General features: G+C 39.0%; 1 protein-coding gene across 1 annotated transcript in view; it reads left to right on the top strand.

Annotated features, from left to right (window-relative positions):
• Window positions 1-19,442, top strand: part of ADAMTS3 (ADAM metallopeptidase with thrombospondin type 1 motif 3) — a 241,526-nt gene that overhangs the window by 21,205 nt on the left and 200,879 nt on the right. The gene's annotated exons all lie outside the window — the stretch shown is intronic.

Here is a 19,442-nt window from a genome sequence, read left to right as displayed (position 1 = left end):
CTCTTCTGCGGCCCTCCCCGTGCGTGAGCACAGCCCAGAGGAGTTATGGTGCTGTACGTTTTACCAAACGCTGGTCAGTTCCTGGTTGTAGGCTCTGTCTGGGGGTCTTGTACTGCCTCTTGATGTTCCGTGGGGTTTTAGGAATCATCATAGGAAACTGAATAGAGTGTGTGTGGCAGTTCCAAGTCGGCAAATTGGACTTCATGTCAGTTTAGGATTCGACTGTCGCGTCTGGTGCTGGACCATTTACTCTGGGCTTGGAAGGCACGAGGGATCTCTCCAGTTCCTCTCGTTTCACACAAACATTCAACAGACCTGGATTAACTAGGTCGTTGAATTAAAAAATGGAAAGAAAGCACATTCTGGAAGACTAAGCTTAAAGTGTTTGCTAAGAGAGCGTGATTCAATACTACTCAGATGATAACGGAAATAAATCACAGAAAGGTAGTTTTATAATAGTTCTAAGTAAAATATATTGAGTATTAAACCTCATTCAGTGTTACTGTTTAGTTTTTATAGCATAAAAACTATGTACATTTTATCTCCTCAGTTTAGATTGAAGCTTGGCCTGTAAGATTTGAAGCTTGAAGATAAGTTTAAGGAAGACAAAAGGCAAAGAATTTTAATGGTTTATCATAGTGATTTTTAAACCTGACTTAGCAATGAGTATTTTTCTTCCTGTGCATGTCAAATTATCTAATCATATAGATACAGAAATCTGGGGCATTAACGAGTTGTTTTAAGGAAGAGGAAAATGGATACAGAATGTGACTGAACATTGATTATTAGGATTGATTTCTCATTTTTAAGATACAGTGTTAGCTACTGACATCATGTATATGTTGATATAGTGTGTGTGTGTATACAGCAGTACCAGTGTATACTACAAGTATCCATTTGTTCCATTCTTTGATCTGCTAATTAATTAATTAATTAAAAGATATTTGTAGGAAGCCAGTTATGGGCCAAGCGCTATCCCAGGCACTGTGAAATGGTAAAGGAATGATCACAATCACCGTTCTCATGGAGCTCAAAGATGTTAAATTTGCCGGGGATTTTAAGTGTCAAAGTATCTGGCATATATGCACATGTGTACATGTATATGTATATATATGCACATGTGTTTAAATCATGTTTAGCTTTAAAAAATTATGGTAAAGGGAAGTATGTTCTGGAGAGATTTTATGAGTGGGGACAGTTTCAAACCAGACATAAGTGATTCAGGCCTTGAGCTTGATCCAGGGAAAGGGTGGGGTCTGGCCTACAGCAGGCCGTGCTGACTCTGTGGGTACGCAGAGGCAGAAGCCTTTCCTAGAGTCCAGCTCAGAGCAGCTATGAGCTTGGGAGGAAGAATAAAGATGGTGGTGGGAGAGACAGCGTCATAGAGAGCAGATGGTTACACTGGAGGGGTAATGCCAGTGGCTACTTCATTAAGCTGGGGACAAGTTCTTAAAATTGCAGAGTTGCACTGGATGGGGTACACCTCTTAGCAGAGATGAAACGGGAAGTGAAATTGATGGGAATGTAAATAAATTTGGCTGATTAGCTGATTCCTCAACCCTTTTTGTTCCTTTAACTTGCTATATAGGGATTTAAGCTTGACCTTCTTGACCTGAGGAAGGGAAGCAGGGCTACTCAGATAACAGACATGCCTGAGGATTAACCTGACGGGCTATAAAGCCATTGCCCCAGGAAGCTCTGAGATACTAGTCAAATCCAAGTTTCCTGGTAGAAAGCACGGCCACTCCTGGCCTGAACATACCAACGGGAAGATCCCTGTCCAGCAAGTGTAAAGTTGTCTCCCGCTATGGAGGAGAACGGCAGTGAAGCCCTACCTGGTGTCGATGGGATTCCAGGGATTTGATTTTCTACATGTGTCCTTTGAAGCTCTTGCTCATAGAAAGGGAGCACGGGCATTAATTTTTCATTTCCATTAGAGAGTTCTTAGCATGACCTTTGCCCTGAGTGAAATTCCTTACCTCTTTATTTTTATTTTTTACTTTTTGATCTATGTATTTATTACTTATTTCTACCACCTAGAATATTGCCTGGCATAGTGGGCACTCAGTAAATATTTGTGAATGATTGAATGATTCAAATGAGACACTCTGTGCTTTTTCCTATTTGCCGTTTTACTCCTGAACTTTAATTTATGAAACTGTGACAACTGTTGTCTTTAGTTCTTTAAAGGCCTTTAAAAATGTATGGATTTATTCTTTTAACTTAGTCATGTTCCAAGTACAGGTTGAGAAATAAATTAATTGCAACGGAGTGCAGTGTTTCTGTATGTGTCCATGTCTGCAAGGCTGTGTGGAAGCATATGGAGAGGTGTAAGATGGTGGTTGTTGCTGCTACACAGTGGTGGTCAGTCAGACCCATATCACTGACTTGGGGCACCTACAGCAGGCTGAGAGCAGGAGAATGAACCTGATCAGTCAGGCTGCTTCCCGATGTGCTCAGAGGAGGTGTGCGTCTCACTTTGGCCTCAGTCTGGCCTTAGACCCCTTTCCTCTTCTTTCTCTAATGCTACCTTGTTTAAGTTTGAAATGGGCAGTGGACTGAGACAGAATTAATTTTTATTAAACAGAATTCTTTAATTAAAAAAATAGTGCTATTCAAAGTGTCTCTGTAGACTCAGGTTTTTGACAAGATACATGCAGAGAGTGAGACTATATACAGAAACTTTTTAAACAATGTAACAGTTATTATATTTGTATTGAATCTAATAATTTTTTTTAAAAGTTGGGGCTGGTGTTTTCTGCTTTTTTTTTCATTTCATTTTTCTAGTAATTAGTTTTTCAAAATTATGGGTCTGAGGCCAACTGGGGAGAAAAGAAACTTTTTTTCCTCCAGATAGTTTGAAAAGCAAGCAGTAATGCTCAGCTATTTTTAATCCTTTGGACATCAGAAACTTGACTGAAATAGGTAGATTTTACTTATTCCAGGAACCTGTATGAAATGACAAGAAAGTTATTTTAACACGGGCATTATTGAGGAGGATAGAAAAATGCCGTGAGTGACATTCAGAGCCGTGGTCTAGAATGTGACTAGGCTTAGATATGCATAATGACTAAATTGTTATTCTGTGGGTTTCTGAAATCAACGTCAAAGTCTTCTGCAGGGAGGAACTGACAGTGACTCTCAGCCAGTGTGGCCAAGGATATCTATTCCTGTCTAGCATGACCTTTTCCTGTTCTTTGCCACGATTATCATTTATGAGTGGCTGCTAATTCTTTACCAATTCCAGCTTTATGCCTGCTCTAGTCTGTCCTATTTATGGGTGAGAATTTATGGGTGAGATTATTGCAATGTTCAATCATGGGATTGTCCTTGTTTTCTGACAGCATTCAATTTTTTAAAAAGCCTGCTTCTCTGGAACCTCTTCCAAATTACTCATCCAAAGCCTACATCCCGTTAATAGGTTCTTTCTAAAGCTCTCTCACTGAGAGGCTTGCGATTCCCTCTGGTGTGCGCTCAGCTCCGTGCAACATGTAATAAACCCAGCTTGTCAACTGGAGGTGTGTTCCTCGTGGTCCTTGGCCTGAGGCTGGAGAAATGCTTTTCCTCTCTGCTTCTGTGTCTCTGAAGCGAGAGTCCAGTGGTCAGGAGTCACGGTGATGGCAGGCGTTTCACACACTTCTGAGCGCGAAGACACGTCTGCCTGGGAATCCCTGTTGAAAGTAGGTTTCTTTATTCCACGGAGCCCTGGCACTTGCCCTGTAACACCATTCAGTCTCCCCTGTGAGTAGTGGTGGCTCACAGTCATATTTTGTGGTCTTCAGATTTGCCAAAATAAAGGGTCACTTGGTTAGTGGGCTTTATGTCATGTATTCACAACATAAGGAAACTGGATTTTTCTGGACTTGCTAGAACAATATTGCTGTGTTAATTCCCCTGGATTACCATCAGTGGAGACTGATTGGGAGTGGAAGAACTGACTGGTGTGGGCTGATTTTACAATCAAGGGAGCTTATCTGGGACAGAAGTTTTCAGTTTTTTTTTTAACATTTGGGATTCTCCTTCAAATGAAATCACTGGGGGTTACCTAACAAAATAATACGTAAAATGGGTAAGCTCAGGGAGGGCCAGATGAAAACACAGGTAGAGATGCTCTTCCTCCTGCCTGGTGCTCACTCCAGACCACTTGTAGGTGCCCTGGGGCGTCTATCGGGGATCTTCTCTATTACAGCAGGGGTCTCAGAAGCTTGAGGTTAACCATCTGGGGACCATAAACAGAACCTCTTTTCTAAAATATCTGGTAGTCACATCTGGTTAGTATTGCAGTTATCTGATCCTTTTTAGATTTGGGGCATGGCCAGATGAAGTCTTTGTGGACAGCTGCAAATTTACAAGGAAAACAGTCTTAAGACTTCTCTGCCTTAAGACTTATGCTTTGGGACTTGGTCTCTTCAAATGTATGTTCTTGCCATGCTTATTTCCTTAAGTCCAGTTCCAGAGACACTTTTTAAAAAGTCTGTTTTAAAAGGTATTGTGAGCCAGTGTGCTTGGGCTTGAGAACATTTGACTGGAGATTATAAATACCACTCAATCTGGTAAATGAAATGTTTGGTACTAAAAATAGTTCCAAATCTGTAGCTATTTATAGTGGACTCAGAGTTTTCAAGGACTGATCCTTAGATGCTGACATTTGAACGTCTGCTTTTATAAGGCAAACCTGATCGTTAAAGGCCAGGCACCTGCCACATTTTTCTCCTATGGAACATGTCTGTCGAAGGTGTCATGTATTTTACTGAAGGCACAGAGGGAGATGTGTGTCTTCACGGTTTTCATGCTGATGTAAGAAACCTCAGAAGGTCTGAGGAATAAAGGACTGAAATTTTGTTTCACGTCTGGGCACCTACACGAGGCTGTTTTAGCAGTGCATGATTAGAAGACACTCCGAGCCCCCATACCTTGTAATTTCCAGAAGTTGAAGGGGAAAAGTGGTTAAGTGTCCTCTAATTTAACTAGTTTGGGAGAACCAGTACCATGACAAGGCCTCACTACTTCTCACCTGAGATTTAGCCAAGTTGTGGCCCTACAGTGTTAATCCTCGTGGTGAGTAGTGCCTGCCTGGGCTGGGTCTGGGCTGTGGATACATTTCCCAGCCTGCCTCCTTTCTCAAGTGCATAGGCAGCCAGTTTGTGCTTAGCCAGGGTGAAGAAGGAGGGTTTGGCAAAGTCCTTGATCATTTTCACATTTTGCATCTAATTTGCATCAACCCAGAGTCATGCATATGTCAAGCCTTTTCCAGATTTTTTGGCTGCAATTCTCTTGTGTAATTTAGTCGATCTTATAGAAAAAATACCCAAGGATGTGAGTTTGGAATAAAGTTGGAAGTGGAAAAAAAAAAAAAGTCTAAATGTTTTCAGATTTTGAACTTACTTCTTTTTAATAGTTATTTTGTAGTTAATCTAAACTATTCATGTTTGTTTATAAGTACCACTTGGTCAGCTTATGATTTGATTTACATCAATTTGATTATGATTCATTTCCCATTATCTTGTCTAACTTTGGTATAGTGGTACATTTTTTAATTAAGTTTAAAGATGAGTTAAAAATTGAGAAAGAAAGTAAATATGATATTACACATATTTCTTTGTATAGGAATGGAAAAACAGAAAGTAAAAGGGGAGGGAAAGTGCTTTTTCTTTCTGCTCTTGGCCTGGGAAGTAATGCTTGCTAGTCTTCTCAGTGCCTTGGCAACTAGGGCTTCATTATACCCCTAATATCGAGTTTTAGATACTCAAGAAATGCTTTAGGAACTGTAAAATAGTGATGACCACATCTTTAATATCTTCTTCTGGATAAATTATCTTTAAAACAAGAACAAAAGCGCAGCGAGATATTGATATGAGGCCCTTGTGCATAATCAGGCTTTGAGGTCACAGAGTTCTTGTAAATGAAACCCAACCTCAAGGTTCTTAACTGTAAAAACTGTGTTATTCATTTGTCTTAATAATCTTTGGCTTTAGAAATAGTGATCACTCAATAAAGCATTTTGAAAAGCTAAGATATGTAGAGTGTAGACTAATTGCTGTGGGAAATACTGAGACATAACCTTTGTCTTCCAAGAGTGCTGGAAATAAGACACGCAAAAGCATAACCAAAGTACAAGGCAGAATGTTTTAAACTCTCTAAGACTAGAAGAGATGGGCTGTGAGACTCTGGATGATGGAAAGATTGTTTCTGCCTTGAAGGATGGTAGAAAGTTCCTGGAGAAAGCAATATTTGTGACATCAGACAATTGAAAAGAGAACCATGTATGTGAAAGCGATCACTGATAATGGCAGAGGATGAGATGGCGAGGAGGAGGAGCCTCTGAGGAAAGTAGGAGGTTTTGTGATGGCCATTAAAACTAAGAGACGATGGGGTAAGTTGATTTCGTGAACTCTGTAACATATATAATGAATACACGGGAGAACCAAAGTAGTCTTGGTCAGTATTTACCTTAATATAGGATCAAATATGATACAAGAGAGAGAGAGACAGAGAGACAGAGAGAGAAGGGGGGTAAATCCTAGAGATGTGTCTCAAGGCCGAAGTCAGTGGCTGTAGGTGATATTGACAGGCTTGCCCGGGCATTCGGAATGAGAGAGAGGCGAGGATTCCTGTTCCTTGATTATGTTGCTTTCTTCCTAGAAAAGTTTTGCGAAAGTCATAGGACCTTCTGTGGAGTTTAGGGAGGTTTTTTTTTTCTCTCAGTAACTTTTTTCTCAGTTTTGTTCCCCACATGTTCTCTTAAGGGGGTTATGAACAATGAATTTGAAAACTCTGACTTCTCCCATCATCAGCCTTCATCTTTTCAAGTTTGGTGAATTAAGTGCCTTGTTTAGTAAACCTCTTTCTATGGCTGTACTTTCTTCCATCTGAAATGTTTTCCTCACTTTCTTATTGTATTTACTTATACAATACTTATATGTTCTTATGCCTTACATCTTTCTGCTCTCTCAGGAGAATCTCTAATATTGTTTTAGTGACTTGTTTACAGCATAAAGGGTAATTTGATCAGCTCTACCTAACTTCCAAAAAAACAAAACATATAAGAATAACCCTATCAATAAATGAATTGCTTTTGATATTAAATTCCATTTTATTTTATGTCATTTAACATATTTACTATACTTATATGAGTGTGTGTGTATGGAAATATATGTATATATGCATACATAAATATTTATACACACATAAACACACAAATGTATACACATATGCACACATCTATATGAAAAACCATAGAAAAGGCAGAGAAAATCAGTGTTTAATTACATGCTTTGATTCAAAGGCCAGTGACAAATTTGTTGTTAGGTCTTTAGTACTGGTGGCAGAGCTGGATTGGCCCTAAGGTCTGTGGACAACAAAGCGCCTAGTGGTTCCCATGCCTCAGGCTACCTGAATGCGCTCCTCATAATGTGGGTGGCTGACAAGGAGGCCAGGACATGAATTAACGTGTATATTTTTAATACTGTTAGAAATATAGAGAGATTAATCAGAAATGCAATTGAAAAAGGAGGTTTTATCTTACTATTGTCAGTCTATGACAATGAAACTAAAAAAAAATATTTTGGAGAAAAAAAACCCAATTGTACTTCTTGTTAAGGTAGGCAGATTTGAATTCTCTGTCTCTAAAATAAGAAATTTTAAACACTTGTTTTTTTTTTCATTTATTTTCAAAGGAGTTGATTACTTTTTGAGCAATATTAGACTTCGCTAAATGTGTCAAGAGATTATCATTGCTCTTATTGTGGTTTAATTGTCAGTTCTTTGATAAACAGGTTCAAATCTTCCATAACTATAACAAATTTCTAAAAATTCTGGTTTATTGATTGAAGAAACAGGGATATATGATTGCACCGATGTCTTAAGTCCAGAGTCAGTAGTCTTAAAGAAACAGAAAGACAGTATATAGTCTGATCAGTTTTGAAAAACATTATCTAGTTTACTTTTATAAAATATTTAGAAGATACTAAATTTAGAGTTTTATAGTGCGAATGATCAATAAACACCAAAGAAGAGGAACAGCAGCCAAACTAAGTATTTTTAGAGTTATGATACTTTGGAAGAGTTCAGTTTGGTAAAATCTAAGTGCTATTGATGAAAGAAGTGAAAATTTTGTAAAATGGTTGAGGGAAATGGCTCATGCTGGGAGCGGGCGTGGTGTTGGTTTAGAATCAGGGAAACCTGGACTCCACTTTCAGTTCTACTGCCTATCAGCCTTGTGACCTTCAACAAGTTATTTAACCTTTTGGAAGTCTTTTTCCTTCCGTAAAGTGGGGGAAGTAATGCTTGTTAGGTCAAGGCCTTACCAGAATGTTGATGCGTCTTTCACACAGCCTAGCTCTAGGAAGTTGCTGATTGTTGCTACAATCCCTTTCTTTCTTTTTCCATTTATTATAATTACTTGTCCTTAATATTTTCATAATTAGTAATAATGACGATGAGGATTAAGTTTGCAAAATAAAAAAGGCTGCAGTTATCTAACTCAGCCTGTGACCTGACTTATGGAAAACACAGTCTCCTGTGAAGTGAATACTTTGGGGGAAAATCCTGTAATTTTCAGATCACTTTCTCCACCTGATACAGGGCTCCTTTAGCATCCTCTTCTCTGAGGGATGCTCTGATCTGTGCTCTCCTGAAGACTCTTAAGGATGGGAGACTCACTCCTTTCCATCTTCTTTATATACATATACAGCTCTGCCATGTAGAAAGTTCTTGCTTAGATTCTATTTAGAAATATAAAGTGAAAATATCTTGTTCCGTGTATTAGCATCTTCAGAGTTGATAAAGGTGATGGTAACTGTGATTGACCTCTTACTGTTGTTATTATTATAATACTTCAGTTTTATACAGTTGACCACTCAGTCATTCAGTGCATGTATGTACACAGCACACTACTCCTGCTTTAGAAACATTTCCCTTTGGTGGTGGGGTATAGCCATGGATGGAATGGAATTAATGAGGCATAAGTCATAATTTTAACATCTCTCTCAGGCCTTTCGTTTTGCTCAGATATTTTAAATTATGAATCTCAGAATGAGACATTTTGGGGATAAAGAGTTTGGTGGCATTAGGTGGTATATACTGTTGCTCAGGGTCTGATTTTCTTTTCTTGTTTCTTTCATATCTCCTATTTGGTGATGTTGGTTAATATGCTATGCTATCTTATATCTATTTTTTTCCAGTCTAGAATCTTCCATTAAAAAAAAAAGCATACAGCAGAGAGGATGCATTATTTACAGGTCTATGGAGGCAATTGGGATTGGGGGTGGAGATAAAGGTGGCATGGTGGGTCCCTAGCTTCAACTACCAGAAAATGCATTTTTGAACTAAAATGGCATATAAAAGTAGGCTTTTGGGGGTCCTGGCGAGTTTTTTGACTAGCTGATAGAACTTTCCAATCCCAATTTAAAACATATGAGATTTCTGGAAGGCCTGCTTCTGTCCGGTGGTGTCCTTCAATATGGAAGATCTTTATAGATTGAGAGGGCTGTGCTGTTAGAAGCTTGGGTGTCATGTGAATATAGCGGGACCCAGTCTGAGCAAGTAAGCCCAAAAGAAAATGAAGAACAGCACTTAGAGAGAGATTCTGCAAATGTTAGCAACCCAAACACAGTGGGAAACGTTTTATTTAGCATTATCTGTGAAATGTGATGCTTTCTAACATAGTGATTGGAATCTTGGGGTAGTACTTCCTTTGGGCTTGCAGGATATTTGATCTTGCTTATAGGGTGCCAATATGTCATGCTTTCCTGCCTGGCTTCATATAGTCCTTTATTTTGCATACCTGGCTCTGAGGATGGTATTAACTGGCTGCCAGGACAAGAAAACAGACCAAGCATAGTGATGTGGGCCCAGATAAAATTAAGTCACCGTGAGAGCTCTGTTTCTATTTGGTCAGCTGCACATCATTGTCACATTTGGCTTGAACTATGGTACCACACCAAGACCTAGCATAATGGTGGGGGAGGTCTCCAGAAACCTAGTATATTGGCCCTAGACCCTAACCATTAAACTAAAAATTTTAGGGAGAGTTTTGTTTTTTGTTTTTTTTTTTGTTTTTTTTTTTATGTGCTATGCTTGGAAACATTTTAGAAACATGTTAACCTATGAAGATGTTTAAATTAAATTTGGGCTGTACTCATGAAACTACCTTGTTATCTTCCCCATGCTTAAAAATTAGGGGTTTGAATTAGATCTGTGATTTTTTTGTTGTTGTTCTACCTGTTGGATCTTATGTTTTGAAATATTTTGTAAACCAGATAAATGATTTATCAAGTAATTAATCATTTAACCTATCTATTAATAATCAAAAAATAATAATACAAAATTGTGCTGGTCTAAGTCCCCAGTGAGTACAAATTACTCTCCCTCTGTACTGGTTGATGATCTTTTCTAATAAAAAGATTAAATTGTTCATTGACCTGTACTGTTCTGTTCAGCCTTATGACATAGAGACAGTCATTCACAGATCTGCATTGCTGCCTCCACTGGTCCCTAGGAGCCCAGCGACTTAAAATTAGGAAACTGCTGACTATAAGCTTCCTGAGATTCCTTCTGGAACTGTTGTTCTTTGACTCTGTAACTAAGTTTGTGTTCTGTTTATCCTTACGGACAGTGCAGTCCTGGCCCAAGGGAGAAATCAAAACATCACACTAACCATTATTCATTAATCCTAGTTTGGAGTGGAAATTGCATGTGTATTACCTTTGAGATATGATTACTTTCTAATAATGCTCTTTCTTTCTTTCTTTCTTTCTTTCTTTCTTTCTTTCTTTCTTTCTTTCTTTCTTTCTTTCTTTCTTTCTTCCTTTCTTCCTTTCTTCCTTTCTTCCTTTCTTCCTTTCTTCCTTTCTTCTTCCTTTCTTTCCTTTCTTTCCTTTCTTTCCTTTCTTGTTTATTTTTAATCCACTAAGTATGCACAAATCCTGTGTTCTTGAAGACTTCAAAGAACCTAACTGCTATTACCATTTTGGGAGATATTATAGCTTGACTCCTAATGCAATGTGGAAATAATCAGATTAGAGAGAAATCTGCCAATCTGTCTACCTACCTATCTACACGTGCATGTGTATATTAGAGAAATATATTTAGAAGTTTATAAAACATTAAGAGCAGAAGGGACTGCCCCTTGGATATGCTGTACGGGAGGACCAAGTTACCTCATCATAGCAATGTTGTGCCAGCTCTGTTGATGCAGCCGTTTCCCTGGGAGAGTTCCTCATACATTGCATTTGAGGAAGAGCTAACCGATGCTGAGAACCATCATTCTTCCCAAGGGGCCGCTAACCTTAGTGTGCATCAGAACCTCCTGCGGGCTTGCTGAAACATTGCTTGCTAGGTGCCACCTCACAGTTTCTGATTTAGTAGGTTTGCAGAAGGACCTGAAAGCTTACATTTCTAACATGATCTCAGTCAGTGCCAGACACCATAACTCAGCTGTCTGCTTCTTGTTTGTGTGCAGGGATACTGGATACTAGTTTTTCCCAGCTGATCTGCTTTCTCTGGTAAAAAAAGTTTGAACTTTTTCTTTCTTTTGGTCTGTAACGCTGTCTTGGCCCTTGCCCACTGCCCAGTCATAATTCCAGCCAGTTTGACTCAGCACCTGTCAGTCCCACGTTGGATTAACTGTGCACAACTACAACTTCCTCTCTTGGTCCTCTTGCCCGGAGGCTGCATGTACGTTGGAAGCACTGGTAAGCGCTATCTCCTGAGGCCAAGCTCTGGCAGAATACAGAAACTGTGAACTTGGACAAACCGCTTAATGTGTCTGATCCTTGGATACCTCTTTTGATTCATGTAAAGATTTCCCAATGGTAGATGGAGCTTGTATCCTCATTTTAATTTATTCAGTAGCCAGCAGTCACTATGAAGTGCTTTTAAGTTTCTGAAGTTACTTTGCTTTCAAGAACTGGTGGCGGGACTGTGCCGTGGGGCAGCACAGAGACCTTGAGGTCTTCAGTCATCCTGTGCTTTAACAGTGTGGGGCCATCACACTTTTTGGGCTCTCATGAATCAACCATGTACTCTGTCCATACACCAGCTCAGTGCTACACTGAGCTGTATCTACACTCTCAACCTAGATGATCTCGTGTGATTTTGTGGCTTCAAATATCATCAAATAGTAATGACTCCGTGGGTCTGGCCCTGACCTCTTCCCTGAGCTCTAGACTTTTACGTGTGTCCTGCTTCTCATTCAGCTTCTCCACTTGGATGTCAGGTAGCCGTCTCAAACTTAACAGTGCTGAAGATCGTCCCTTAACAGCTACCCCTGTGTGACTTCCTCCAAACAGAAAAGTTTGAGCCATAATTCTCAGGCTGCAAATATAGGCTTATGCTAGACTCCTCTTTCCCTCATCTCTTTCATAAAACCCATGCATAAATCTTCAGATTGTTCTCTAAAATATATTCTGAATCTACATATGAAATCTCCAATGCTACAGCTTTGGTTTAAACCATTATCCCATTATCGTTTCTCCCCTGGATACTACAGTGACCTTCTGGAGGTTTGCTTTTTGCTTTTTTTTTTTTTGGTCCATTTGTGTCTCTCTTCATCCTTTACATAAAAGTTGAAGTGACCTTTCTAAACATGATGAACTTTTCTTTGTTTAAAAGCTTTCAGTTGCTTCCCATTAAAATTCACATTCTTGCCATGACTTTTAAGACCCTATGTCCGTAGTTCTAATAAGCACTGTGTCTCATAATCACCTAAAGAGCTTTTAAAAAAATATAGATGCCGAAACCCCAGCCCCAGCAATATAGATTCATTTAGTTTGGAGTAAAGCTCAGCATAAGTAGACTAAATACTGCTCTAGATGTTTCTTTTCTTTTTTTTTTTAAACATTTTTTTATTGAGTTATAGTCATTTTACAATGTTGTGTCAAACTCCAGTGTGGAGCACAATTTTTCAGTTATACATGAACATACATATATTCATTGTCACATTTTTTTTCTCTGTGAGCTACCACAAGATCTTGTATATATTTCCCTGTGCTATACAGTATAATCTTGTTTATCTATTCTACATATGCCTTTCGGTATCTACAAATTCTGGACTACAGTCTATCCTTTCACACCCCCATCCCCCTTGGCAACTGCAAGTTTGTATTCTATGTCTATGAGTCTGTTTCTGTTTTGTATTTATCTAGATGTTTCTAATGTGCAACTTGAGTTGAGAATCATTGTTCTATCCAGGAGGCCTTTAACCTTAGTGGGCATGAGAGGGCTTGTTAAAACATAGATTTCTAGGTGCCACATGAGGGTTTCTGTTTCAGTAGATCTGCAGAGGAGCCTGAAAATTTGCATTCCTAGCAAGTTCCCAGGTGACCCTACGTTTGGAGAACCACTGTTCTGCAAGATCTGGTCTTGGCATTTTTCTCTGATATCATTCCCTTGTTCTCTACGTTCAGCCCCTCTGGTCGTCCTTTGTCTTTCAAATCCAAATTTTTTCTGTCTCTAGCCCTTTGGAAATGTTGTTTTTTTGTCTCAGAACATTCTTTTCTAGATCGTTAAATAGAGAGTCCTACTCATCATTTGGGTGTTAACTTAAATTCCATTTCCTCAAAGAGGACTTTTTTGGCCTTCTAGCTGAAACAGAAACCTTGATCACTTTACACTATGGTAGTGTTTTCAATCTTACTTGTAGCCATTATTGGCATCTAAAATTTATCTTGAATTTGTTTTTTACATTTATTGTTGAGGGCTCTCTCTACTGAGGACAAGGACTCTTTCTTCTGGGTCTTGTGCCACAATGCTTGGCACACAGTGTTTGCTCAGCAAATCATTATTGACAAACTGAATGGTGTGAATATTGGCATCGGGAATTGATTACCACTTTTGAAAGGTGAATTATAGACCTTCCTTGATGTGTTTAGATTTCCCAGTGTGTAACTTTCACACACAAAGGGAGTGCTATGAACTTGAAAGTTTTAAGGTTCCTAAAGTTTCGTGTAAATCAATTCCATCCTCCTGAATAGTGTTTTAATGCTGTGGTTTCACAAGTAAGCTTTTTTTTCCCCTTCTCATTCTCCATATCTTCTTCTTTTACATATGAGCCAGTGAAGGGACAATATCATTTTGATGCAAGCCCACACTTGAGTTCAACACCAGAGTCGAGGTACAGTGCATCTCTTAATTAATTTATTCCTGTGAAGCAACGGAAACGTATAGAAATCAGCACGGCAATGTGTTGCTTAAAAAAAGGATAAGATTTTTAAAGAGACATTATAAAAATATTATACTTTGGACTAATTCCTTGGAAGAGAATGAATATATTGACTTTTTCTAGTCAAGGTTGTGACTATAGCAACCTATGGTTCTTCTTTCTGAGCACTGATTGCACATAAATTGTTTGTTTAATGCTTTCCCTCTGTTAAACTGGAAACTCCATGAGAGTTGGAACTGTGTCAGTAATGCTCACTCCTATAGCCACAAAACCAGGCATCATGCCTGATAATGGTAGGCACACAATGAATATCTGATGAGTTACTGAATGAATGAAGACACAGTACATAAATTCCTTGTCGCTGTACTATAATCTGCTTGCTACCACCTTTCAGATTTTATGAACTTTAGTTGAATAAATGCTTCTTCTGTTCAGAAAGCCCCTCCTTCCTTTCCCTTTGGTATCCAGAACTCTGCCTTGTAACCTTTTATTTCTTTTCCTGGTTTCTCCTTGATGGAATGTAAAAAGGATCCTCAAGCCAAGTACAGAAAGCCACACTTCAGTTTCTTGGATCGTTTGATTTCTTTTAAGCAACTATTGGTTTTTCCAACTTTTGTGTCTCTCAGTAACTCCTAGGATTCTTTATATTCCTGTGAGTGAGTTCTCTCTCTTTCTGTTTCTTAGGAAGCAATAAATAGATTGATTAACATCTGGATAGAACTTGACTGAGTCATTTTTTCAATCAAGAGTACTGTGTACTTTCAGTGCTGGGGATGCAACAGTGAACAAAAACAGGCATAGTATTTGCCCCCATGGAGTTTAGATAAAGTGGGAAATACAGGCTTTACTTTTTATAAAGTCACCCAACTGAGTAAAGATAAACTGGCATAAATGCTATGAAGAAAAGGGACATTGTTTTATGAAATAAGTAACAAACTCATCTGACCTAGGCTCGGGATTGGGGAAAGTTTCCCTGCAGAAACGGTATTTAAGCTGAGTTTTTAAGGATGAATAGGAGTTCCCTAGATAAGGTGCTTGCTGAACACATTTTAGGAAGTAAAAGGGTGCAGAGACCACAAGGTCATGTTACCAGGGTTGACTAAGATAAAATTTGACTTTCAGAAGAAAACTAATCTGTCACTGTTGTCCTCCTGAGCTACCACAGGTGTTTTATCTGTGTTTTACTAATACTAATACTAGTTAAAAATTTGTAAGCACCGATTATTGTGTGCCAGACCCAGACCTGCCCTTTACAGGAATTATCTTAATCCTGACAGCAGTTCCCATTTATGGATTAGGAATCTGGGGAACTGAGTGTCCTGTCTCATAGAAGACCCCAGTATCTGCATTCAGAACCTGAACTTTTGACTGTTATGTTGTCCTGGTTCCCAGAGGGTGTTCCTAATATTTCAGATAGCTTGGACAGCTTGCATTCCAACATAGACACATATGGATCTCTCTTTGTTTATGTATTTCCTGTCCATATACTTATGTATATAATGGTGTATGTCTGTATGTTTATGTAAAATATAACCTTGTGGGTATCTGGGAGGTATATAGATAGTAAAAAAATATATATTTCATTAGTATATTTTGAGGCTGAAAATTGGATCTAAGGACTTAATATCAGTTTAACAATGAAAAAAACTGCTGATTGGGATAGATGGATGAGTATTAATAATTAATAAATGGAATTGGGCTGTTGTCTATCAAACTTGGGTTCCTAACCACAGCAGGTGTGTGAATTTCATTAGGGCAAGTGAAAATCTTCTGCGTCTGGCCTTATCCTCTGCCGCTAAAGCAGCTCATCTCCATCCACAGTAGCTGCTTATAGCTTTAAATAGCACACCCTGGACTCCCTCTGCCAACTTTTTTCAAGCCAGCCAGGGTTACAGTGGGGCCATGGTTGCACGGACGATGCTGTCTGTGCGAGGCCAGGGAAGGGGTTAGCGAATTGGCCAGCTGCCTGGGCACCGGTGCAGGGAAGCCGTGGAGCAGTGCAGCAATTTCCTGCTTGGGGTGAAGCCCTAGAAGGCTGGTGCTGGCTAATCCCAGATTCTTAAATTCTTTAGTGATACCTCACTGCTCCCCTTCCACGCCCCTGTGTTTTTCTCCAGGGAGATTTGATTTGTGCTATTCACAGGTACACGGGGGATGATTTAAGGGACCCCTGCCCTGACTCAGAGTCATTTTGCCTGGAATTTTCACTATTAGAAAACGCAAGAGTCATACTCTCTAGTAGTGAGTTTCTAACTTAGATTAAATCACATTAGCAGTTGAGCAGGCTTGCTCCTGAGGCGACTGACGGGCTGGGAGAAAGGACCAGTGAGGAAGACTGAAAACATGAAGCATAGGCCAGGAAGGGCGGGGAGAACTGGGCAGTGCCTGGGAAATAGACCTTCAGGAAGGAGATGAACTAAAGAAAAGGACTGCACATTTTCTGCTCTTCACTCTTTTACTCAAGTCTGATCTTGACTTTGCCCATTTCTCTTTCTTTGGAGAATGAGACCGAAAGAAAATCAGCAGATTTATTCCTATAAGTTCCTTAAAGTGTCACTTCTGTCAAGGTGATGAACTCTCCCACACCAGATAGGGCTAATAATTGGCTTCTTTTCTAAGTTATCCTAATTGTCTTGGCAGACGTATATGTGTTTTACTTTATTTTTTAACTTCTGATGCCCCTCTAATAATTGGTGGCGTTTCAGGGAAAACTTTGAGGACAAGGTTTTTCCTTAAGTTATGTCAGAGTGGTGGGGCACTTCTTAATGGAAGGGACATCTGGTCGCGCCTTACGTCTGGTCCTTTTATCTGATCCCTGTGCTTATCCAGGGCTTGTCCAGCATGGAGCATTCTTCCCCAGGGATGTGGCATCTCCCAGAAGCGTTTACTCTGACTCAAAATGAGTGAGTCCTGAGACTTTGTGCTTTGACTGTCGATAATGTGGAGCAGGGACCGTCCCCAGGGCGGACCACCCTGGAGCTGTGAGCACACCTGGCAGGAACATAGAGGCTTGCGTGTTCTCCCAGGGTCTCAGTCAGAGAGCTGCAGGTACAGATCACTCACATCGTTGTAGATGGAACTGACGCCCAGGAAGTCCGATGATGAAATCAGCATCACATTTCTAATCAGCAGCAGGGAAAGACCTGGGACCCAGGTCTCACTACTCCTGTCTCCAGTGTTTCCCTGTCGACCACTGGGTTATGAATCCAGAGTACTTTAGAGAGATCGTGGGGCAGCTTCCTGTTCTATCCAGTTCTAGTTTTTTCCTTCTCCTCAGCTCGAATACTTGGTTTGATGTTGTAAAATTACTATCCATTCCAGTATTTATTTGAGCTATCTGCCCTATGCCTAGTTCTCATGACGTATCATACCGGTTCTGTACTTCAGAATGTATATATCAGACGAACAACAGGCATTTTACTTAAGAACAGTGAAGAGCACGTACAGGTTAAGGGCACAGACTCTGGAGTTGGTGAGCAGCGTGAGTCCTGACTTCGCCACATCCCTAGGCATAAAACCATCCCAAGTGTCTCATTTCCTCATTAGTAAAGTGGCTATAATAATAAATAATAATTTAATAATAATAATAAAACCTGTTTCATGGGTTATTGTGAGCAATACATTTTCCATGTGAGCACTTAGTCCTGTGCCCGGGATTTAATCAAGTTAAATATTATTACTCTTTTAAATATGATTGGTTTTTATAGTTTATTACTCATACAGATTATCATTGCCTCTGCTTTATAAATCATGGAACATTGTCAGCATGTATGCATTTAGAGAGAGTCCAGGGCTGTTTTCACAGAGAAGCAGTTCTGAGGGTCAGGTGAGTGTAGGTGCCTGCGTACAGTCCCGCCCTCCTCCTGCCTGCCCTTCTCCCTCCCCATCCCTCTCCCCTCTCTCCTTCTGTTGAAGTCTCTGCTGTTGCTAACTTTTCAAGGGACTCAAAGAGATCATATGTTAGGACAATGTCAGCTAAGCATTTAAGGAAAGATCAAAACCAAGACCATGTGAAGAAAGCTAAAAAGGACTCTTTCCGAGTATGTGACCTGAGCAAGATTAAATACTTGGGAAGTAAAGGTTGCTCTACAGTTTTTGGCAGTTAAAGCTTAAAAGGAAATCTATTAGGTCTCATAGTTCTCATTTCTTGATAATAGAAAACAATATACATTAAACCTTCAGAGGCAAATGATTTTTTTTTTCCCAGAAAGGCTAAACTCAAGTCATAATAATTGTAGACCTTACTCATAAATCGAACATTGATCTTAATAAACTGAACTTGATAGACAACTTAGTCTTTGCATTTGCAAGTCACATTTTCATGTTATTTTTGCCTTTTAATGTGATCTAACTATAATCGGGCTGTATGTTAAAGCTGTTGTTCAGATTATGCATGGAAGTGCATAATGCAGTGTCAGGTGAATCGCTTTCAAGTGGGTTGCATTTTGCCATTTTCTAAATTTTTTAAACTAGCAAAGGCAACAGGGATGAGTCATGAAATTATTTAAATGACTGTTTAAAAGCTTTTAATACAGATTCTTCATAGTTAATCTTAATTAAGATTTAGTGTAATGTGTAGAATTGCTTCACATGTTACCTTACACAAGGTAGACAATAAGTTTTCTTGTATATTTCATTTTAATTTGAGAGTGACGTTTGCATACAATTTTACTGTTTGGTTTAATTTGCTTTCACAGTACTGAAAAACGAAGTACTTGTAAAACATATAGGACAATATTACTCTCAGGGTGTTTTTTTATGTTAATTGTGTAAACGGGTAAGAACTCTAGAAACTGCTTTTCAGAAACAAAACAACTAATTACTCTGGGCTTGTGTTACCTGTATGAAGTTATAAAGAAATTGCCTCAAAATTCATTGGAAATGGAAAGGTTTTTTTCCTTTAATGCATGTGTCAAATATAGACTGAATAGACACCGCCTATATTTTTTTTACTTTTCGTATTCAACTTTTACAATAGTTAAATCTTTACTCTTTGTTATATGAGAGATTATTGGGTATATGACTATAAGGTTAAAAATTAGGTAATTAGATTCAGGCATCAGCATCCTCTCTCATTCACTTTTATATGAGCCCTGTCTGAAAATAAAGTAAGAAAAATATTACTTTCTATCTTGTGGGGTTATGGTTGGGATTTTATAGTTTTAAAACTTAAAGCAATTCTGTTAAACAATTACGAGTGTGAGGAAATTAGCTCACTTTGGCATTCTCTTAGTCTTAAGTATGTCTTTTTTCCTTTTATTAACTTTGTCTACCATTAACA

Source organism: Camelus dromedarius, chromosome 1 (assembly GCF_036321535.1).
Source record: "Camelus dromedarius isolate mCamDro1 chromosome 1, mCamDro1.pat, whole genome shotgun sequence".
NCBI lineage: Eukaryota > Metazoa > Chordata > Mammalia > Artiodactyla > Camelidae > Camelus > Camelus dromedarius.
Note: the sequence above shows the minus strand (reverse complement) of the source record. Positions and strands in the feature narration are given on the sequence as shown.